This window comes from Coenobita brevimanus, chromosome 77 (genome assembly GCF_032717465.1).
Source record: "Coenobita brevimanus isolate Jiangsu-jjx chromosome 77, ASM3271746v2, whole genome shotgun sequence".
NCBI lineage: Eukaryota > Metazoa > Arthropoda > Malacostraca > Decapoda > Coenobitidae > Coenobita > Coenobita brevimanus.
The window spans coordinates 8,187,686-8,212,685 of record NC_137030.1 but is presented as its reverse complement, the minus strand read 5'-3'; the positions used below and the strand labels follow the sequence as shown (position 1 = coordinate 8,212,685).

General features: G+C 42.5%; 1 protein-coding gene across 1 annotated transcript in view; it reads right to left on the bottom strand.

The window, feature by feature from the left end:
• Window positions 1–23,033, bottom strand: part of LOC145408441 (uncharacterized) — a 295,795-nt gene extending 272,762 nt beyond the window's left edge. The window contains exon 1 of the mRNA XM_080279170.1: window positions 22,964–23,033. The gene's annotated coding sequence lies outside the window, so the exon portion shown is untranslated. The remainder of the gene's footprint in view (window positions 1–22,963) is intronic.
• Window positions 23,034–25,000: the final 1,967 nt, after the last annotated feature.

The following is a 25,000-nucleotide window of genomic DNA, read 5'->3' as shown; positions in this document are numbered from 1 at the left end:
AGAAAACGACTTTACTGTACCCTTTTTACTCCAACTTGGCCTAAAATGACCATCTCTCCACTCTGAATACCGATTTGTAGCAAGGGTTATCAACAAAACATGATGCTAGTCATGAAGGAGAGCTATGGAAAGGATGTGGAGCTACAGTATTATCGTATTCTACCACCGAGCCACGTAAAGTAAGCTGCAAAAGAACAAAATTCTTGGCCAGGTTAAGGTACAACGACTAGGCCCTATACCAATAACGACTTTCAATATCAACCAATACTTAGACCAAACCCAGACCATTTTAACCAGCTTAGAAAAATTGATGCCAAATGGTTCTGTCCTTTAATCCTAGTAGTCCTTATAAAACTGAATAAAATAATCTGGAACTATAAAAAATAAGACATCGTTCACAAGGGGCACGTAATTTCTGAACATATTTAAACTATGGATTTGGTTTCCACACAACTAAAAAAAAAAAAAAAAAAAAAAACTCGACGCAGCATAACACCGGCAAAACATAAATATAACTAAACAGTTTTTACTCTGACTTGGCCCAGATTTTCATACTTTTGCAGCTAATTTCACGTAGCTCCGCGGCAGAGAGGCAATGCTACCACTCTACATACACTCCACAGCACTTCTTTGTGACTAGCCTCATAATCTAGTGTCAATTTCTTATTTCAACTTAGCATTCAAGATAGACAGATAGTAATTTTCATCCACGTTAGGGTACCAGCAAATGTGGCATGGGTACAACACAAAATACGGTATATCTGGTACCGGTAACATGCAAACAACAGGAAATTTAACAAGCTCATAAAAGAACAACCAACATATCAACACTAAAAACAACACTATAACCACAATGAAACGATGAAATAAAAACGGCATTAGAGAACACCACCATCACATAAAAGAAAGACCACTAAATAATAACTACAGTCAAACACACCATGAAATAAATTGCGGAAACGAACACCAACATCACTTAAAAAAAGATCACCACTAAAAATCCCAATACAACAGGCCAAAACAACTAACTAGAGGGCCACTCAATAGAACACACACCTCCGCTTCACCTTAGCCCTCCACTCTTCCGTATTTGATGAATGCAAAACTGTGCCCTTGTAGCCTACTGAGCCTATATGCATTTTCACCACAATTATAGCATTTCATCTTTGGAGCAATAGGAACAAACACAAACTGTTATCGTGATACATGTTATTATTATTTTTAATAGTGTGTGGGTTGACTGAGAGACACAAAAATGGCAGAGGTGACTACAAGAAGAAATTAAAACAAAAAAAAATAAATAAAAACTACCAATACTGATATAAAACTGCTGCCCCTGCGGCTGCTGCTGCTGATGACGAATTCATGAACACCGTTAGCTACAACACGAAAGTGAATATTATCAAATATGATTATCATCCTCCAATCCTTTTTGCATCACCACCAGCGTATAGCCAATGGCTAAGTTACTCTATTCCGACGTTTAAGAAGATGGATGGGACCCGACTCTCTTATCCCTCAATGGCATTAGGCTATGTGGACACTAAACCTCAACCATCCCCTGGATGTGGGCCTGCATGGAACCCATCCAATTGGAGTACCTAAATCCATTAGACCACCAGGCGGCGATTGGCTACATAGGCTAGTTACCAACCAGCATAGTAGATGGTTTCTTGGGTTACAGTTAATCATTTGCTTTGTCACTCAGTGCAGTCACCTCAAGGTTGTACTACATCGAATGAGTGGATGGTGTGCCTCAGCCACCCACAAATAGGGAGAAAAGTAAATACTGTAAACAACAGCAAATAAATTACTACAGGTAATAATGATAACAAATACCGTCGCAGCAACCACGTGTCACTCCAACCACAAACGTAAACAAGCCAAGTAAAGACAATACACGCGAATTTCTTGCCCCCGATGAGGATGTTCTACTGACCTGACCTTTGACCCCGCCACCACACACTCCATGAGGAGGGAGGGAGGAAGGTATAGAGGAGGGAACGAGGTGGGAAGGTGGAAATTATTAGGTAAGGTATAGGTTCGGTAAGGCTAGGTTACGTTAGGTTAGGTTAGAGGGAGGTGTACGTAAAATGCATGAATATTAAAAGGGTGAGAGGGAAGAAGAAATGGGGTTGGAAGGGAAGGGAAGGTTGGGTTAGGTACGGTAGGTAATGATGGAGTTAGGCAGGTGAGTTGGTGGGTAGGTGGAGTATAATTGTTGGGTTAGCTATGGCTGATGGATGCAGGATGATAGAAAAAGTTGATATGCAAGTGGGAAGGAAGAGAGGGAAGCAGATTTGTGGATATTTGATGTAAATGTTAGGCTAGGATACAGAGGGAAGCAGCATAAGTACTGGTTAAGAATATCAGTGCTTGACAGATTAGGTAAATTACAGCTAGCTAATTAGGGAGGCAAGCAGAAACTAGGTGTGAATGTTTAGAGGGCGGGAGGGACCGAAAAAGTTAAGCAGGATAATTGGTAAGTATGAATGCTGGGCCATGTAAAGCTGAATTTGGTGTAGATTGCATTCGCTAAGTTAGGTTAGCACGTATTAAGTATGGTATGACTGTAGTGTCGGGTCAGACTGGATGTGAAATGTATTGGTTCGGTCAGGTGGTACCGGTAGGGTTAAACAATTCTGCAGTCGGGACGCTTCACAAGTGGCGCAGGCTGTGACTGGCAAACAGGACGATACAAGAAGAGTGGTAAGATAGTTTATCATTCCATTATCTGCGTCTCAGAACGATCGTGAGGACAATTAACTGAGCTTCACATTTTCCCAGCAATTTTGGCATTTAAAGATGGCACAAATGTGGCATACCACCATTGTGGATTCCACATTCTGTTTAAATAAACCGACTAGCATCGAGTGCGACTCGATGTCACATTTTGTTTAAGCATACGACCATTAGTTATGAATGATGGAAGGGAAGGAGCTAAAGGAGCTGGGTACCATCTACATACGTCAGTGTCTGGGAGCTACCTCATATGGGTTAACAAACCAAATAGGCCTACAGCTGTCCTCGTTTAGTACCGGGTAGGCTATGTTTGTACAGTGTGTTTGGTTAGGTCATGAGAAATGTAAAATCATGGTGGGCAGGTAGGACTGTGGTGTGAAAGTTTGAAGGCAGATAGGCCGGTAGCTGGGTTTCCATTTTTTTTATGTAAAAAGATAAAACTGGAAGTTAGAAGCCGGTTATACTTGTTCCTTCCATATAAAACAAAATGAAAAGAAAGCCAAAACAACATTCGTTCATTCCGAGATGCCTGGAGACACCGCACCTGAAAGGTCAGGGGCAAGGGGGGAAGGCAGACTGGGGAGACTTCCACTCTGACCAGTTTCGTGCGACAGAGCAGTGATTATATAAAACATCCCACAGCACCCTTCCTATCCCTCGAAAGGACGATGGCGGAATGCAAGAAAAAGGCAACGTCAGGCTGCAGTCCACCTGGCTCACGTCCATGAGCCTGGGACAACACCACCACCACCACCACCACCACCACCACCATTAGACGGGAGCGACTGTGTGTGGACTGAGGGGTGCTGCGTCCAAGCGATAATGGATGCAGGTAAGTTCAGAAACACGACATTCAGTGCAATACCAACAGTAAAGTGAAAATGATAGAGAACTGTGGCTACTGGTGGTCAGTGAAAGGTGAGGTAATGGCACCACAGGACACTGACTCCACCCGGTTAAGAAGTACTCCTGTGTGGTGAACCATTTCCTCCTTCAGTTCGATCATGTATTTTTCATTTTATTTTTGCTAGGTACCTTCAGACGATTTACCTCAGCTTAAGGGAGGCTTCTCGAACTGGATGGGCTAAATACAGCCGTTGGTAACCCCATAACCCCTTCAAACCGATGAATTATTGTTCACTATTCCTTCAGACGATTTTGTTCAGCTTAAGAGTGACTTTTCGAGCTAAAGGGTTGAGACAGCTACAACCGTCACCACCTCACTTCACCATTAGAGATCCTTCGAAGCTAAATAAAATCGTCTCATCAGCTTTAGTAAAAAAAAAAAAATAAATAAAAAAATAAAAATAATAATAATAATAATAATGAAATGGCTTACCACAAAAACTACTTCACTCAGGGGGGATTAAGGCCTGTACTCTGGTGCTGAAAAGGGACGCCTTCACGTGGTGGCAGACATAACCGAGCAGCTGCACTACCCGGTTATACAGATGTCCATCAATCCCCTCCCTATCCCCCGTATGGATGGAGGACTGCTCGAGAAGGATAACTTACGCCTGCAGTCCAATGCGTTCACTTTTCATACGATCCTGGGGACGTAACAACATCAAGGCCTGGTATAATATTCCGTTGCGCATTCTGCTTGGCGATTTATCTAACAAATTACACATTGATATTCCCTTTTAAGATATTTACATATTTTCGACTATCGACCAAGCCTAGTTTGCCTCGGTAGTGAACATGAGGATAAAACAATGTACGGTAGCTAAAGGCAAAATATCCTAAATAACAAAATGAAAGGTGCTACGAGCTCTCCAAAGTAGCAGAGACTAGAGTGGGGTTAACGCGTTCACTTCGGACGTACGAGTACTTTTACGTTTTATTCTTGCTGCTGTCAAGTTATTTTATTCCACACTCTATTCACTTTACGAGTAAAACTGCCACCTCTCAATCTGCAATGCTGAGCTGTAACAGTGGTTTACGACAATGATGCCAGTCACGAAAAAGTGCTATACGAAATTGTCGTCCTTTTTGTTTACTAAGCTATACGTTAAATAACCTGAAAAAAAAATAAATAAATAAAGTGAATGCACTCTAGGTAAGAAAGAGCTCTAACAGTGAGAGGGGTAAATGAAGGCTGTTTCTAACCTCTCCAGTTCAAACAAATCTAAATAACAATTATTATCTATCTATCTATCTATTGCCAGACACCATAATCCCGTAAAGGGTGGCCATTTGACACTGAGTTAGTTGTTTTACAGGGAGGGGCACCAACCCTCCACCAACCCACTTGTTGACACGTAGGGAGCACGTATGGTTTGGTTATATGGTTACCACCCAGCGTTGTAAATGGTTTCTTGGCTTACAGGAAACCATTTGGCTTGTCACTCAATGTAAAGCCACCTGTAAAGGAAAGAAAAGGCATAAGAAGTGACAGGAAAGATAGGAGAAATAGAAAGAAAGGAGGGCAGGCACAGAAACAGAATGATAAAAGCTAAGGAAGTAGGCAGCACTACATTATAAAAAGACGAAAATGATGATAATGACGGTGAAAAATGTCATCGGACTGAACGAATTACAGATACCGTAAAAAGGGGAGATTCAGCACCCAAAAACTCTGAAAGGATGGTTCGACTTCAAGAAATGCCAAGGGATCTTCCAAGAAAGATCGCTAAAAACACAAATAATAATAGCCTACTGAGAACATACTGAAAGTGGTGTGTGTGTGTGTGTGTGTGTGTGTGTGTGTGTGTGTGTGTGTGTGTGTGTGTACTGTTAACGGCCTAGTGGTGTGGAAGATTGCAGCGCGGCAAAGCATAAAGACAGAGGAAGTGAGGTCTAGAGGCATCACACAGGCTACATCATAGAGTGAGAAGGATATATGTCGAAAAGTTATGAAAATACGGTAGGTAGCAGATAGATGGTAATATGGGTAAAAAGGTAAAGAAGTAGAAAGCACCTGTTTTTCTACCCTTGTCTTTAACTGATAGAACAGCCACGAAAGGATTAACAGGTCTGCTGCTGTTTGCTCTCCTTTGAACTTTGTACCACATGAAGGCAGGCTGATAGGCAGGAAACAGACAGGTAGCTAGGCAGTAGGTGCTGTAGGTAGACTAGAAGGTAGGTAGGTACTGGGTATTTGGTAAGTAGGTAGGAAGTGGATGGTACGTAGGTAGGAAATGGGTGGCAGGTAGGTAGGAAGTGGGTGGTAGGTAGGTAGGAAGTGGGTGGTAGGTAGGTAGGAAGTGGGTGGTAGGTAGGTAGGAAGAGGGTGGTAGGTAGGTAGGAAGTGGGTAGTACCGGTATGTAGGTAAGAAGTGGGTAGTAGGTAGGTTGGTAGATAAGTGGGTAGTAGGTAGGTTAGTAGATAAGAAGTGGGTAGTACCGTAGGTAGGTTGGCAGGGAAGAAGTGGGTAGTAGGTAGGTTGGTAGGTAGGAAGTGGGTAGTAGGTAGGCTGGCAGGGAAGAAAAGGGTAGTAGGTCGGTTGGTAGGTAGGAAGTGGGTAGTAGGTAGGTTGGTAGGTAAGAAGTGAGTAGTAGGTAGGTTGGTGGGTAAGAAGTGGGTAGTAGGTAGGTTGGTAGGTAAGTAGTGGGTAGTAGGTAGGTTGGTAGGTAGGAAGTGGGTAGTAGGTAGGTTGGTAGGTAAGAAGTGGGTAGTAGGTAGGTTAGCAGGGAAGAAGTGGGTAGTATATAAGTAGGTTGGTAGGTAAGAAGTGGGTAGTAGGTAGGTTGGTAAGTAAGAAGTGGGCAGGTAGGAAGTGGGCTGATAGGTACCGGTAGTAGGTAGGTAGACAAAATATATGTAAATAAATAAGAAAGCAGGTAGGTAGTAGGTAGAAAGATAGGTAGGCAGGGGTAAGTAGATAAATAAGCAAGTACGGCGGCAGGCACGTAGGTAGGCATCGGTAGGTAAGGTTCGTATGGCAGGAAGCAGAAAAGCAGGGGAGAAAAGAGTGAATTAAAGAAGACCTAAAAGAGAAGAGACAAGCAAGGAGGAAAACTGGAAGGGAGGGAGGGAGGGAGGGAGGGGAGTAAAAAGGCTTCCTATTATGTCTCCACACTCCCTCCCTCCCTCCCTCCTGTCTCACCTGCTTCCCTCTCTCCCTCCTGTCTCACCTGCTTCCCTCTCTCCCTCCTGTCTCACCTGCCTCCCTCCCCACCACCTACATCTATTTCATCTTCGTCCCTTCCCCTTCCTCCACCTCCTCCTGCTCTCTCCCTCCCATTATGTATTTTTCCCTCTTCCCTTTCCCCCTCTTTCTACTTCTCTCCTTTTCCTCCACCTTTCCCTCCCTCCCTCCCTCCCTCTCTCTCTCTCTCTCTCTCTCCCCATCTCACCGCATCGGCTGACCATCAGGAAATTGTGGAGAAATACAGGAAATGGCAACCCCCCCTCACTAACCTACCTACCTACTCTCCATCTGTGTGTGTGTGTGTGTGTGTGTGTGTGTGTGTGTGTGTGTGTGTTTGCAGGCACGAGCTCAAGTCTGCTAGTAGCGGTATGTAGGTTACCTAAGAGTCTGTGTGTGTGTGTGTGTGTGTGTGTGTGTGTGTGTGTGTGTGTGTGTGTGTGTGTGTGATACTATTTTGTGTGCAAATAAGCGTCTGTGTATTCATGTATATATACTGTACTGTATACTAGGGTATGGTATGTATCGGTCTCTGAGTCTGTGTCTGTGTGTATGTATGTATATGGGTCAACCATGGGTTAAATTCGTGTGCAGGCTGTGTACGCTATGTAGGTTATTCCTGAAATTTGTATGCATACACATACATGCATGATATCCTGTATGTGTACGGAATCTCTATACATGACCACAGGGTACGGTGTGTGTGTGTGTGTGTGTGTGTGTGTGTGTGTGTGTGTGTGTGTGTGTGTGTGTGTGTGTGTGTGTGTGTGTGTTTTCGAGTGTTCGGTAAGTATCCGCGTGTGTAACGCCGTATACCTATAAAAAAAAATTACGATAGTTTGTGTGTACGTAGACAATATGTATATGCTTCCTGTATATGAAACCCTATATGTTGATGTCGTCTACGTCCCTCTGTACGGGTATACCTATTTGCCAATGTATGTACCGGTGTATGTATGTGTGTATGTACTCGTTTATGTATGTACCGTATGTATGGCCTCCATGTTTGTCCGACTGTCAGTATTCAGTTTCACACAAGTGATTGTACATGCTTGTTTGCACACACTGGTCGGTGGGGGCATCGTGTGTGTGTGTGTCTGTGCAAGTCCATGTGTATATGTCGCGTCCGTGAGTCAGTATGTATGCTTCGGTAATAAGTGCACACATGTGCGTGCGTGTACAAGTGACCACACCCTCACTGAACACTCCACATCACCTCACAAACAGCACACACACACACATTACAACCTTCACATCGCTGGCGAAATATGGCGCAAAATAGCACTGCCACTTGCTACTCACTCGTATGTGATGTAATGTGTGTGTGTGTGTGTGTGTGTGTGTGTGTGTGTGTGTGTGTGTGTGTGTGTGTGTGTGTGTGTGTGTTTTGGGGTGTACAGGCTAAATATGCCAATATATCCCTTCCAATGAAACACGAACGAAAGCCAATAAACAAGATCCGTTCATTTCGAAATTTCCTGTACACAGTGAAGTCAAAAGGCTGGAGGTCATAAGCAGAAAGACAGACCGAGAGAAAAAGTTTAAGAGTTGACCATCGGGAATACCAGTTAACGCTTGGATGAGAAAGTTGGATAGAAAAAGGGAGATGCTACATGCCCGCTGTTATGGGGTCAGTGTACAAGGAGAGAACAGACCAGTAAGAGAGAGAGAGAGAGAGAGAGAGAGAGAGAGAGAGTGCGTGACGGACTATAAATATCCTTCACGTGTGTGTGTGTGTGTGTGTGTGTGTGTGTGTGTGTGTGTGTGTGTGTGTGTGTGTGTGTGTGTGCATGCGCGCGCTAGAAAATAAACAGATAGTCACACGTACATAAATATACATACATACCAACATACAGACAAGCTACAGACAGACAAACAGACAGACCGATACACACACAGATAACAGACAGGCATATTGTAAACCAAAACACGCACAGGTGGCTGCCAATCCCACCCACACTACGTTCTCTGACCCGTGTGACCTTGACCTCCACATACATGAACTTCACCCCAACAATACCGTATCTTAACCCTGGGAGTATCAACCGCTATGCCCTTATTGGTACGCATACCCACGTTACACCTTCACTATCACCATCTTGTTGATTCGCTTTATTTTTCTTATTCATTATTTCTGTATTTATTCCTTTATTTATTCACTTCCTTCTTGCCGCAACACCATGACTATTTTTCTTGAGACTTTATTTACGGTGTTTATTTCCTTCTTGCCATTACTAGACGATTTTATTCAGCCCAGGGAAAGCGTTCGTAGTTAAGGAATTAAAAACCTGCCCCATTTACCTCGTGCATTACTTTAATGTGACGAATACCCGGTATTTTACTTTCGGTTATTTTTGGCTGCCGTTAGACTAGCATACTTAAAAAAAAAAAAAAAAAAAAGTATTCGCAACAGTATCTTCCCTTATCACCGATGATAATGATATGCTTCTGTAGTCAAACAAGAACACATTACTGATGTACAATAATATTAATAATAATAATAATAATAACAATAATATGGAGGCAGTAGCAGTTATCATAAAACTAGGCCATTATGGGACGAGGAAACTAATGTCACTTATCTTTACAGTCGGACAATTTCACACACCACCAAAACAAAAAGGAAATGTAAGAGAAAAATATACAAGAGGAAGAAACCGTTAAGTATCCTAAATTTTGCAAATTCACCATCACCACCATCATTACAGGCTATACCACCACCAACAACACGACGACACCACCACCACCACCAACAACAACAAAAGTAACACCACCACCACCACTACCACAAACATTACCACCACCAACAACACCCACATCATAACACACCACCAACGTCCACAACCACTGCTACAACAGACACAGCAACAGGAAGAAGTACAACCCAGAACAATTACCACTCACTCGTCTAACCTTCAGCCATCGACACGCAGAACTAGACCACGCCCATACTCGTCCTTTAACGCCCACTTAAATCCCGCCCACCAACTCACCCACCCACCTGTCCTAATGCTCGTGGGTAGTGGCACGGTACACTGCTTTCTCACTGGGGCGTTGAACTTTTTATTTATGTGTTACATCTCTGTCTCTATTTTCCCATTATATGTTGATCTGAAGAGTATCCTTTTATCTATCTGTTCTTAACATTTATCTACAGGATCAAATTGGCCATTTATCTACCTACCGATATTTTTTTATCTTTTCATTTCTTAAGCTGCCGATAGCACCTACGTCTGTTGTCCAGGCTACCCCTTAAAATACGGTTTATATCTATGACATCTACCGTATCTACGTTGTTTATATTGTCGGTCCAAATGCAATCGCTATCAAAGTTCTGTCGCCTCTCCCGCTGCTCTATCTATGGACTTTGAAAATCAGTATGGCGGACCTGCAGCAAACTACGTTCTTGACGCTGATTCAAGGCTAAGTGAAGTCATCAGTGTGAGCTGCTGCAGATTCACCACACTGATTTTCACAGAGCATGAGGAGATACGCAGAAGAGGCGACAGGACTTTTGATACAGATCATAAAACCAAGTGACAAGTCCTTGGTATGATACCGTACTGTGCGGTGGGTGGTACAGTATTAAAGATATGACAAATATTTTTGGGCTTCTGTAAAGACATATTGGTGGTACGTAGGCCTACATCTAGTTGAAGCCCTCATACAACCTGTCCACAGCAATTACATAGGCTAATACCGGTACTTCATAGTAATCACACACTGTGTTGCTTAAGTATATCCTCGATACCTACATTGGCTGATAGTTTCAGGCTTTGCATCTGCAACTTTTGAATTCAACTCTACCTAGACCTATGTTTCCCTAATCTATACACAAAACCCTTAAAAATACTAGGTTATATTGATTTCACTTTAATCTTGTCTACAATTAACACTGGAATATGGTGCTAGTTACGAAAAAGTGCTATAGAAAGGATGTAAAGCCGTAGCATTGTTTTTTTCAGCCACTGAGCTAACCTACGTGCATTAGGCTGTACAGGACGCAATCTAGGTTAATGTAAAGGAACTAGCCGATCCTACACTATACAGTATACGTACCCTACCTACTGGGGGCGGGGGTGAACAAAGAATCATGACAAACACCATGAAACCCACAGTGGAAACCACCAATATACGTGTGTAATGGAGCCTACCATAACTCCTGTTCCAGATACTCCATTCTCAACCATTCCTCTACCATGACGGAGGCAGCACGAGAGGGATGCCTCAATATGACCAGACGGCTCCACTGCCTGATTATGCACGTCCTTCAACGACTTCCCTATCCCCCAAAAGGAGGATGGTGGATTGCAAGAAAGCAATTTAAGCCTGCAGTCCATGAGCCTAGGCCTGCAGGTACTACTACGAAAATGATGTACCGTAGTATGAATTTTCTTATTAGCCTAACACGAGATCAGACTAACATTAGAACATGGAGCTAGTCACGAATAATTGTTCGGGGAAGGATGTACAGCCATAACGGTACCATAGTATTTTCTTATCCTGCCAGTAATCGAGAAAAAAGTAGGCTGCCAATTGACGAAAATCCCCAACATTTACAACTGAACGAACTATAGGGTAAAAGGATTAGTAGCAGCTACTGTATAGCAGCACCGGTAATTTCTGTAGCCCAAGGTTCATCTGAACGTGAACCAGTGGACTGCAGGCTGATCTTCCTTTCATGGAGCAGGGAGGGCTGTACCGTATAAATAAAACACTGGTACAGTACCTGGCAGCCCACAGCCCCATGACAGAATAATCAAGATGTGATAAGAAAAGCAGCTATGTCGCCAAGAGAGAGAGTTACGAACAGAAATATTGATTAGACAGACAGACAGACACAGACTGATGCAGATAGATAAAGGTAAATACAGATAAATGATTAAGCAGACTGAAAGGAAGAGACGGGACTGCAGGCAGAACAAGTGAAGCACTCTCACTCAGGCTACTCTGAGCGCATAGGCCTACCGGTACCTCCACCAAAGCCTATAGCTACCAGACAACTCAGATCACCAAATATTAATCAACTCCTCCATGGCCCATGACCCATAGATCCACAAAAATTCACTGAAATTCATCAAAAACTTTTATGAGAAACCTTATGGACAAACAGACAAGCAATGTTTGGCTCTCCTTTCACGGATCCACCTGGTGAACAAGCCTACATCTTTTCTATCCTTAATGACCTACAGCAGCTTGTACAGCACCCTACCCGTATCCCTGACCGCCTTGGAGACAGCTCCAACATACTTGACCTTTTCCTCACAACTAATCCTTCTGCTTACTCTGTTAATCTTTTCTCTCCGTTGGGCTCCTCCGATCACAACCTTATTACCTTAACCTGTCCTATCACTCCGGTACGGCCTGTGGACCCTCCAGGGAAACGTCGTCTGTGGCATTTTGGAGCCGCAGACTGGGAGGCCCTCAGGCAGTACTTCTTTGATTTTCCCTGGAATGATTATTGCTTCCATGGCCGTGAGCCATCTGAGTGTGCCTTGCCCATTACGGAGGTTATTCTCTCGGGCATGGAAGCATACATTCCTTTCTCATATCCTTTGACTAACGCAAGAAAGCCTTGGTTTAATCACGCTTGTTCTAATGCTGTCCGCAACAAGGAGAGGGCCTACAAAAGGTACCGGAGCCAACCCACCCCTGAATCACATCATCTTTACGTTTCTGCCCGGAATCGTGCTAAGTCTGTTCTTCGCTCTACTAAAAATAATTTCATCCATACTAAATGCTCTCAACTCTCCAATTCGAATTCTTCCCGCTCCTTCTGGCATCTTGCCAAAAATCTTTCAAACAACTTTACCTCATCATCCTTCCCTCCTCTTTTCTACTCTGATGGTTCTGTAGCTATTTCTTCTACTGATAAAGCAGATCTCTTCGCACAGACTTTCTCCTCCAATTCTACCTAAGACGATTCCGGTGCTGTTCCTCCATCACTTCCCCCCTCTGACTTCCTCATGGCTGACATTAAAATTTCTTCAGTTGATGTATTTTCTGCCATCACTGGCCTCAGTACTAACAAGGCATATGGGCCTGATGGGGTCCCTCCTGTTGTTCTCAAGAACTGTGCTTCTGTGCTTACACCCTGCCTAGGCAAACTCTTTCGTCTTTGTCTGTCAACTTGTACCTTTCCCTCTTGCTGGAAGTTTGCTCTCATTCAGCCAGTCCCAAAGAAGGGTGACCACTCCCAACCCTCCAACTATCGTCCAATTGCTTTAACGTCCTGTATTTGAAAAGTTTTCGAGTCAATTCTTAATAGAAAAATTTTAAGGCATCTTTCCTATCACAGCCTTCTTTCCGATCGTCAGTATGGGTTCCGTCAGGGACGCTCCACTGGCGATCTTCTCACCTACCTTTCAGACTCCTGGTCATCCTCGTTTCGGGACTTTGGCGAAAGCTTTGCCATTGCACTTGACATCTCAAAGGCTTTCGATCGAGTCTGGCATAAATCTTTAATTTCCAAACTGCCCTCCTACGGTTTCTATCCTTCTATCTGTGCCTTCATCGCTAGATTCCTTTCTGGTCGTTCTATAGCTGCTGTTGTAGACGGCCATCGTTCTTCTCCTAGATCTATCAACAGTGGTGTTCCTCAGGGCTCTGTCCCATCACCAACTCTCTTCCTTTTATTCATCAATGATCTTCTAAGCTGTACATCTAACCCTATCCACTCATACGCTGATGACTCCACCCTTCACCTTTCCATTCGGTTCCTGCAACGCCCATCTCAACAGTTACTTCAACAAACAAGGGATGAGGCTATGGCGCACCTAATGTCTGACTTGGCTCGTATCTCTGACTGGGGTAAAAATAATATGGTTGTCTTTAATGCAGCTAAGACTCAGTTCTTACATCTTTCAACTCGACAAAATCTTCCACAGGTATACCCACTAATGTTTAATAATATTCAGCTTAATCCTGCATCATCCTTGAACATGCTTGGGGTTTCATTTACTCGGGACTTATCTTGGAAAGATCATATTACATCTCTTGTAAAATCTGCTTCCAAGAGATTGGGTGTGCTAAGCCGACTCCGCTCTTTCTTTACCCCTGCGCAATTGTTGACTCTATACAGGGGTTTTATCCGCCCCTGTGTGGAGTACAACTCTCATGTGTGGGGAGGCTCCCCTCATACAGCTCTTCTCAATAGGGTGGAGTCAAAGGTTTTTCGTCTCATTAACTCTCCTCCTCTTACTGACTCCCTTCAACCTCTGTCTCTTCGCCGCACTGTTGCATCTTTATCTCTTTTCTATCGCTACTTTAATGGTCACTGCTCCTCTGAACTGTCTGCTTGCATTCCTCCACCTCTACGACGGGCGCGTAGCACCCGTCTGGCAGCAAACTCTCATCCTTTTTCTGTCCAGCTCTCTAATGCAAGAGTTAACCGTTACTCCCAGTCTTTCATTTATGCAACTGGTCAGCTCTGGAACTGTCTCCCTCTGTCTGTATTTCCTGCTGCCTATGATCTCCAGTCTTTCAAACGCAGTGTGTCCAGGCATCTCAAAATGATCGGATCTTGAATTTGGCTCTCTATTGTATTTTGTTTTTCTCTTGGAGGGAACTGTTACTGCGGGCTCATGGCCTTTGGTTCCTTCTTCCTCGCATAAAAAAAAAAAAAAAAAAAAGAATACATAACCACCTCCAATTTTGTTGACAGTGGTTATAACATTACGAAAAATAAGAAGGCAGTACACGATAATTTTTGAAACACAGGAATGCCGACTTCGGAGATCAACAAACTTTTCAGAATACTGTGGAAGAGATGCATAATTGCTAAACTAAAAAGACCAACAAGTAAACAGTCCACACTCGCACCCTCGATATGTAATAATCGTAACCATCACCATCATCATCAGCAGCATCACCACCACCACCACCATCATCGCGACCTCTTTTCCCACTTAAGGATGAGATGAGGTAAGATTCAGATCAAGAGGGGGAAAAAAAAAAAAACTGCACCACAACTAAGCAAGTACCGGTACCAGTATGTCTTCATAGTAGGCCTCCCGGTAATAGACATGAACTGGTTTTATAGTAAGGAACACTGCTTACGTCAAGGTCACGGGTCAAGTTCAACCAGTGTATTCTCCTCTGTGTGTGTGTGTGTGTGTTACCATATTACCGAGTAGGTATTATTATTATTATTATTATTATTATTATTATTATTACAGGTATTACTATTATACCGGTAACAAAAACAAGCAATAAACGCAAGACAAAGACCACAAACTACCACCATTACCAATTTCCTTTATATTTATTACTAGTTTATCTTTATGACACTTATACTAAATCGTTACTGGATTAGACTTCACAAGCACTCCTACACTCGGCATGACAGACATTTATGCAATCTTTACTTTCACTCGCAATTGTATCAGAATGTATGAAATTATTTTAGTCACTACTTCATCACACATTCTTTCACTTATTCACTGTCACTTAGTCATTCTTCATTCTTTCACTACAGCTTTCTCCTTCACTTTCTCTTCCCTCCTTCTACACTGAAACGTAAGCCTTCATTCTTCCTTCACTACAGCTTCCCCCTCCTTCCCTCCTTCCTTCACAACAGCTAGCTACCACTTCTGTTCTTAACCCCTTTTCCGCTTGCTTTTCTCCATCAATTTCTTTCACCGGCTTTTTTTCCTTCGCGGCTTATATTCTTCCCTTCTTTTACTTCGTACCCTCGCTGCAAACTTGTTACCAGTACTATTACTACCGTGTCTACTGTTATCAACATGCTTACCATCGTTTGTATTATCCCCGACAATACGGTACCAATTATTAGCTACTGTCATTGGGTAGGATGTAAGTTATACATAACCAAACACAGAACCTTTTGTTTGATCCTATACCGTTATACCTACCATCACTAACAATAAACACTCAGTTGTATATAGCTATCCCGTAGGCTAATGCAGACAGACAGACAGGCAAGCACACACACACATACAGACACATAAGAAGGTAGGTAGACTGATACTGTAGACAGGTATAGACAGATACGGTAGAGAGACGGTGATAGAAAGATAGAAAGGTACACAATGATAAGGGAATGTACGACAGACAAACTTTCAAGACATCTAAACCAAACAGCACTAAAACCAGATATCCAAAATAAGCACTAAAAATAAAAAATAATGTATATAATTATTTATTTATGGGATCCGCTTTAACCTATACCGGTACCCAAACTTAAAAAGTCCTTCAGACCAACAATATCACCACAGAATATTTATATAAACCCACCATGAAAATAAAACCCACAGCATCTGTCTCACAATACGCCACACCGTAAATATTTGAGGTAAGAATGCCGGCACAAAAACATTGGCCGAGATGTGAACGCTCCTACTTTCTAAAATCAAAAATAGGAGTGAGAAAATTGCCGTTGTAAATTCTATTCATTATTAATGGAAGAACAAACAATACCGTATGCAAAAGAAAACTTTGGGCATCATAAATTACGGAATAAAATGCATATATTATGGGGAAAAAAAATTACCGGTGTGAAAAATCACTAAAAATATGAAGTTTCCCACATACCGTACACACACCAACGTTAAAACAACACTGGAAATCGGAAATATTGGTACTGTACCTGGTGTACCTGAACACAACGGTTATAACAGCAATAGTGTTAAAAAGAAGAAAGGAACAAAAAAGAAAAAGAATATATGTCAATTTAGCTAAAAACAGCAACAAATTAGCTAAGAACAACAAATTATCTGAGAATAGGCAAGATAATAAAAAAAATAATAATAATAATGAAAAGACAAAATATACCGTAATCCTCCCCTTCCCATCAGCATACCCGGTACCATTCCGGGCAGCCGCAAGCAAATCACGGAACACTGCCTACCGGTACATCCCCAGTACCTGATGGGATGATGTGCACAAAAGCGCGGGAAAAACCATACCCAACCACATACGGTAGAGCTCTGAGGCTGTCTTCTCCGTGGCTTAGCAATTTCCTAACATATCTTCCCAAGCAACTTATACTTTTGCCATAAAATTTTTAGTGCTGTATCGTCTTGTCTATAACTGGTGCAAAATATATCCGTATTCTGTACCCCTATCGGTCTACTGTATCTTTTCGTTTGTTAATACCGGTACAAACTATCTGGACGTGTATCCACACAAAGTTCACTGCCTGACAGGATCTTCTCTTTGGGAAGTGACAGTCAAAATCAACCGTTCCTATTACTGGCGAGGTAAGAATGGGGAGCGGTTTCTCTAATGGGAGTGATCCATGCGATATTCAAAGTGCTGTAAGGCTAAGAGGGAGAGTGACAGCCAGAATTAACTACTCAATGCTAGCTAAGTATGACTGGTGAAGGGTGTCTGGAGGATGTGATGTATGTCCAGGTCGGTGCTGTACTGGCTGTTTGTGTCAGTCTATAGGCTACGTCATCGATAAAACCATCATAAAAGACCGTACTACCGGCGCCCACTTTAAACGTCCCACTCGGATTGGGTTCGAAACTTAAACTTGGAACAGTAGCATCACGAGACTAGTACACTACCCATCCAGCCACTGCAGCTCCATCTCGAATTTAAATGAATACTGACACTCTCGGGCTCTTATACTTAATTCGCTGAATAAAATCGTCTGGTGTTAACTGGAACGGAACTGGATCGGCACGTGAGTTATCCTGACCATGAGAGGGTTTGGCTAATGGTATCGGCACTATCACATACCGTACGTTCCTGTGACTAACTCTGAGCTGAATTAAAACGTCTGGCGTTAATCAGAACAGGACATTAGGTGACCCGACTATAATAGAATAGATGTAGTATGCAAAATAATTTGCCAAGGAAAAGCAATTACGGTAGCAGCTCACAACTGTAGTTAAACCCTAACGCATGTGAGGTTCGAGCACTACTAGCTGCTACTATCCTCTGATTCCTCGAACCTGAGATGCTTCTGAATCTAGTAAAATTATGAGAGAGAGAGAGAGAGAGAGAGAGAGAGAGAGAGAGAGAGAGAGAGAGAGAGAGAGAATCCCCAAGTATGACACTATGGCAGGGACAAACATGATCTTCAATGGTCAACCGGAAACTGAGCAGTCGACATGAGAATTTACGACCGTACGTTTACACTCCTTTCACTTTAACTTGGTCTAAAGTTGCCATCTCTCCTTGAATGCTGAATTGTAACAACATATGAAACTAGAACACGATGCTGGTCAACAAAATACCATGGAAAGAATGGAGAGGGACATAGTACAGTCTTACTCTGTCATGGGAAAAGCATAAGAGCCGTCGTATTATCTTATTCTGCCACTGAGCTACTGGATATATGCTGTAGAAATCCAAGCCAAGGTGAAAAGAATACCTTATATACCGTAACACCATCCTTCCGATGACGGCGCTGGAGAGGGACGCCCTTCACCATGTGGCACTAATATAACCGAGTGGTGGAGCTGCCCGGATATACAAACGGCCCGCTCATCAATTTCCTCCCCATGCCCCCCCCCTAAAAAAAATGGCGGGGGGGGGGTGGACTGCTGGGGGAGGCAACTTCAGCCTGCAGTCCAGTAGATTCACGTTTCAGATGAACCTGGGACAACAACAGCTACTACTACTACTACTTTTTTTTTTTTTTTTTTTAATTCTTGTTAGCCTACGCTCTCTCTACATTATTCTGTTCAGCTCTTGGGAAACATTTCGAGCTAGAGAGTAAATACAGCCTTCATTTATCCCTTCACTGGTGCTGGAGAGAAGCGCCTTCGCGCAGTGGCACGATATAACTGGGGGGGGGGGTAACTACCTGGCTATAGAAACGTCCCTCAATTAACCCCCTGTCCACCAAAAAGTGGACGGTGGACTGAAGGAGAACTTCAGCCCGCAGTCCAATGGGTTCACGTCCAAATGAGCTTGGGGTTGCAACTACTATATAGGTACGGCCCCTTCACTACAGGTCTCACAAAAGCTGAATAAAATCGTCTAGAGCTAGTTAGGATAGTTCCTATTTACAATTTGCATCAATAACATACGAGAGGATATTGAGGAGTAATACGAAGAATAAACGGCAAAGGAATATGTGCTGCGAAACTTCCAAAGCCACTTAGAACACGACCTTATACTATAATAGAGTGCACTGTACAAAAGGGGTTACGAGGACATGCCAGAAAAGAAGAGAAGGGAAGGGATGATAGGAGAGGAGAGGAGAGAAGCAAAGAAAATGGGACGAGAAGAGGGGAGATGAGAAGAGACGAGAAGCAAAGAAAATGGGAAGGGAAGAGAAGAAGCGAGACGAGACGAGACGAGAAGAGAATGTCAGAAAAAGAAATGAGAAGGGAAGAGTAATTTACTCCGATCATCGTCTATAACGGATGCAGCCAACCATGTTAATAATGACACCTATTAACCCTTCCACTACGGTACAATGACGTGTACTTTGTTCAGCGTGAAAGCCATATTTAAGGCTTCCTAGCACATCTTCCGTAGTGATTTACTCTTTAAATTACACCTCAGTATCGTTTTGTATGCTACTGGTGAAAAACAAAGTCAATATTAGAACGACGTAGCTACTGTACATACCACAGAAGAGTACGCTCACGTGTAGTAGTCAATGCAAAATAAATCGCAATAAATCGGTATGAAAAAGGTGCTACGAAGCCTCTGAAACCTCGAGATAGCTACGGATCCAAGTCCTCATTATCTTGTATTTCATTCTCCCGGACGATTTTATTCAGCTTAGGGGAGACTATTCAAACTGGAGGGGTTAGATGCAGCCTTCAGTAACCCCTTCACTGATACGGGCTCTCCACACCCCAATACAATCGTCTGGAGAGAGAGAGAGAGAGAGAGAGAGAGAGAGAGAGAGAGAGAGAGAGAGAGAGCATTAGAGTCGCACAGAAGGCTTCTTGACACCTTTTTTAGCGATTTATTTTTGCACAGCCAACTTCACCTCAATATATTTTTTTTTTTTTTTTACAAGATGGCACTGAGAAAAGTGCTGAACAAATCGCTAAGCAGAAGGTGTTGCGAATCTCCAAACCTGTTAATATTCGGCGGCAGAGGCTAATCCCCGAGAAGGGTATTAAGTGACTGCCCGTTAACCGTTTACCGTTAAACAACCGGCCCGAAAACAGGACAAAACAACTATGACAGTACCACCATGATGGGACGCGTTTTATTAGTGTTATTTATTTATTTATTGCATTTTTGTTTACAGGTATTGACTGATTTTCTTATTTTTATCTTACTCTGGCACTTCATCCGTTACCTTGGATTGTTTATTTCCGTATATTCAGAAACTTACTATTCTCGCTATCACATGACAACCCCTTCAAGCTGATGACGATTCTTTACTTCATTCTTGACATCTCCAGACGATTACAGGTATATTCAGCATTAAGGAGACTTCGAAATGGACGGATTTCCTTATCCCCTTCGTAATAGTAGTTTCACTTGAATTTTGCCAGTTCATTGTTGTGGCTTTTTTCATGAACTCGGTGTCAAAAAAAAAAGGGGGGGGGCACCATAACAGCTTTCAAGACAGAGACATCAATTTTAGGCCAAATTAAAGTACGTCTGTATAGTAATGGCCCCCCTGCTGAATAATAATAATAATACAGTAATAGTAATAATAATGATAATACGGTAATAATAATCATAATCATAATCACAGCTAGTATGGGTAATAATAATCATAATCATAATCAGAGCTAGTATGGGTAATCATAATCATAATCATAATCAGAGCTAGTATGGGAGTAAAAAGAAAATGATTCAAACGTCATTTTTTTAAATTGCTACCAGTACCGTATTTTTTTTTACCCATGAAAGCATCCCTGCAGTGAAGGGCTACTTAAGGCTACGCTACCGCATGTAAAACTCTCCCCGGTCCAAATTTCCTTGGCTGAAAAAAGTCTAGATAGAAATAATATACAGAATTAAACAGTAGACTACCGTTATACCCTAAGCTACAGTAGATCATGCAGTATATATCGCAGCTACTGTATAAATAAAAACTTCAATTATGCTGACAAATGGCTCCTCACTAGTCTCATTTTTCATCATGTCCAATTAAGAATTTCGAAGAACACTGACATGAAAGGGACGCGACCACATCATTAAAAAGGCACGGGAATGTCTAGAATATCCGGACCTACGCTGGATGGGAACGGGCCAGGCCACACACACACACACACACACACACACACACACACACACACACACACACACACACACACACACGAGAGAGAGAGAGAGAGAGAGAGGGGGGGAGGGGAATAAAGTCCTACGTGATGCCAGAGCCTATTTGAGCCAATCTGCGTATGCATGTGTGTATAAAGGCTACCCCTTAAAGGTACAATGGCAACCGACTAACCGGTATATAAACACAATAATGTCACCTCGGCCAAAGGAGATGGGTTTATTTTAGGGTATTAATCACTACATATTTACCGGTAGTATAATTATAAATTACTTCATTACCGTATCATCTAACCTTACTACCACAAGAGTACTTATAGTGGGTCCCAGAGTATCAGAAACAAAAGTAAATGCAACTGAAAAAGGTAACATAAGATCAAAAACAAAGATTAACGCAGCTAAAAATAAAATAAATAAAAAATGGGAAACACCTCCATTCAATGATCATTCAAGCCTTCAAAATATGCACGTATAGGCTTTAACATCAATTAACCTTCTCATGATAGGGACAACTCTTGCATTGCATTAAACTTAGGTTTTATTACAGCTATGAGTAAGCACGGGAGCCGAAGTGTTAATATTGTCATCCTTTAACTCTTTGATGGTAGGAGCAAGTCTAGTAACGTCAAAACCATACAATTTGATTCAGCTGAGTGAGCCATAGGAGATTCCCCGAGCTCCTAAAATACTCATGACGCCGTTATTTATTATTCAATCACAAAATTCATCAATCACATTGATACCGTTGGCTGTAACGTAACGAAACTGAATTATTCGCCGCCATGACCGCTGAATTAAAAAAAAAAAAAAAAAATACTGACAACATTTTTTTGAGCAAGACATCATAAAAACTCGTGACTTGGAATTTCAAACAAGTGGCTGAGAGAGAGAGAGAGAGAGAGAGAGAGAGAGAGAGAGAGAGAGAGAGAGAGAGAGAGAGAGAATGACGGATGAGTACGGAGAAAAAAGGCGGGAAGGAAAGAGGAAGGACGAGGGATGGAACATAAAGGAAAATGAGTGAAAATGAGGGAAGGAAGGAATAGGTATCAAAAGGAGAGAGCAGAGGAAACGGAAGGAGAGGTGGCGGAGGAAATGGGAGGGGGAGAGAAGAATAACGGAAAACTGGGAAGGAATACAGAGGAAGTGAGGAACAGAACGGAGGGCAAGGAGGAATAGGAGAAGGGGAACAGGGGGGGGGGAGAGAGAGAGAGATGAGGGAAAAACGTGGAGAGAAATTACGAGGGGACCAGAAAGAAGCCATGAGAAAGAGAGAGAGAGTAGGTAACCAGATGCTTGTACTTCCCTCTTCTCCCCGACCGTTGCAGTCTCCCTCCACTTCCTCTCTCTCTCTCTCTCTCTCCTTTGTTGTTTCCCTTTCTCTTTCCTGTTCGTCGAATTTTCCATTCTCTCCGTTCTTTCCTTCCTCTTCTTTTGTTCTTCCATCTTTCCATTCCCTCCATCTCCACTTTCCTTCGTCTCCTTTTCTTCCTCCTGCTTCCACACACTTTATTATCTCTCTCTCTCTCTCTCTCATTATATTCTTGCTACCTTCAGACGATTTTTTTTTACCTTTCCTTATTACCCTTTTATCTCCGACCTTTACCCTCCCTCCTCACCCCTCCTCTCATTAATCAGCTATAATCCTTTAAAAAATACAGTAAACGTTACACTGAACTTTGTTGTACACACACACACACACACACACACACACACACACACACACACACACACACACAACTAATTATTGCAAAACGCCTTATAGCTGAAATACAACAAACACAAGAGTTCTAACTACAAACGAACTAATAAAAATCACTCAATGTCAGAGAAAAACGAAATAATTTGAAGTCTTCTCCATGACCGACTAAACAGTAGCATTGAAATAATCCACACACTGAAGCCTAATTATACAACCTTTACATTACGATTACCAAAATAAATCCACATTAAATACTCACCTAGTAACGAGGACTTCGGCTGATCATCGTTATTAATCCCAGAGAATGTGTTATTGGAATTATATCACAATATCCACGGAGACACATAGCACTCTACCTCCCCCGACACCGGCCACAGCCACACTGAAGCCGCAGACGATCCAGGGTTGCCAACTCTTCCAAAACCGGGGTCGAAATTCGCAAGTCAAGCTTACGATTAAAAACTCTCTCTCGCAACTAAGACTTGTTTTTGAAAGAAAAACTAAAGACGGTAAAATTATTCATTCTCCTTTCCTTGTCCCTTCTGTGAAACAAAGTATTAGTCGATTGTAAGCTTGAAAAATCGAATGCTTTTCAGAGGAGAGATTTCAACCCCACGTTTTTTTTTTTCTTTCTTTCTGGAGGACAAATAGTTTTCCATAGTTTGTACTCTTCGCACCCAAAACTCTAGTACGCATCTGACAAGAGGCAAGTTTCTATATGGGTGCAGAAATTGTGATGGACGGTTCTTCGGAATTGGTAAAAGGCAGTGATTGTACCCCTGTACAAAAATAAAGGTGAGCGAAGTGAGTGCAAGAATTGTCTTGGCATAAATCTGTTGAGTGTTATAAGGAAGTTATATGGAAGAATAAAAGATATCAGAAGACTTAGCGAGTGACGAGCAGGGTGGCTTTAGGAGTGGCAGAGGATGTGTGGTTCAAATATTTGCAGTGAGAGAGATAATGGAGAAGGCTTGTGAGAAGGACTATAAGGTGTTTATGGCATTTATGGATCTGGAAAAAGCATACGACAAGGTAGATAGAAAAGGACTGTGGAAGGCTTTCCGCATGTACGGTGTAAATGGTACAGTAAGCTGCTAGGTGCCGTCATGAGATGATGGTAGTGAGGCATATGTAAGGGTAAATGAGCATCTAAGTAAATGGTTCACGATCAAAGTGTGCGTGCGACAAGGTTGTGTGATGTCCCCTTGGTTGTTCAATATATATGCATGTGGATGGGGTGATGGAAGAAGTAAAAACACTAGTAATGGAGAGAGGAACGATGTTGGTAATGAATGGGGATCGATGGCATATTTCGTATGTGTTGTATGCTGATGATGCTGTGCTACTTGCAAATACCGGGCAAGAGCTTGGTAGACTAGTGTAGAGATTTGCTGATGTCTGTGTGCGTCGCGCCTTGAAAGTAAATGTAGAAAAGAGTAAAGTGATGGTTATTGAGGGAGACGGTGACTCCCAGTGTGATGTTACAGTGAATGGAGAGACTGGAATTGGCGAGAGAATTGAAATACCTGGGTACAGTGATAGAAAAGAGAGGAAAATGTGCAAAAGAAGTGGAAAGTAGAGTGACACAAGGAAGGAAGGAAGGTAACTGGTGCTATGAAGGCCTTGATAAGAAACAGAGGCTTGAGTGTTGCAGCTGCGCGAGGCTTACATGAAGGAGTGTTAATGCCAACTTTAACATATGGATGTTAGAATATGGTTTAGCATGAAAATGGAAAAGTCAAGAGTAACAGCAGTGGAGATGGGACTGCTGAGGAATGTATGTGGAGTACAGAAGGTGGATAGAATACGGAATAAAGTGATTCGTGAAAGATGTGGAGTGAGAAAGTCTGTGGACACCAGAATCGTAGAGAGTGTACTGAGATGGTATGGTCATGTGGAGAGAATGAATGACAACAGAGTGGTGAAGAAGGTATATCTGAGCAAATCTGAAGGAGGGAGGAGGCGAGGTAGACCACAAAGTTGGAGGGATATGGTGGATGAGTGTGTGAGGAAGAGAAGTTTTGGGGCGAAGTGCATGACCAGGGTTTTGGCATCCCATTTTTAACGTGACAGCGTTCCGATTGGCTCTGTTAAATAGATATATGTGAAGCTACAGAACGTGGTGACTTTTTTTTTTTTTTTTTTTTTGCCTGTCAGATGGAGCCTGGATTTCGAGGGCTTGAATGATGAGTGAATGGAAGCGTGGCCCATTGAACTGTGCAAACTTTGGCTGTCTGAACGTTGGTACTCCTCACCCTGCCGTAGGGTGGGAAAGGAGGTCCAGATGATTATTATT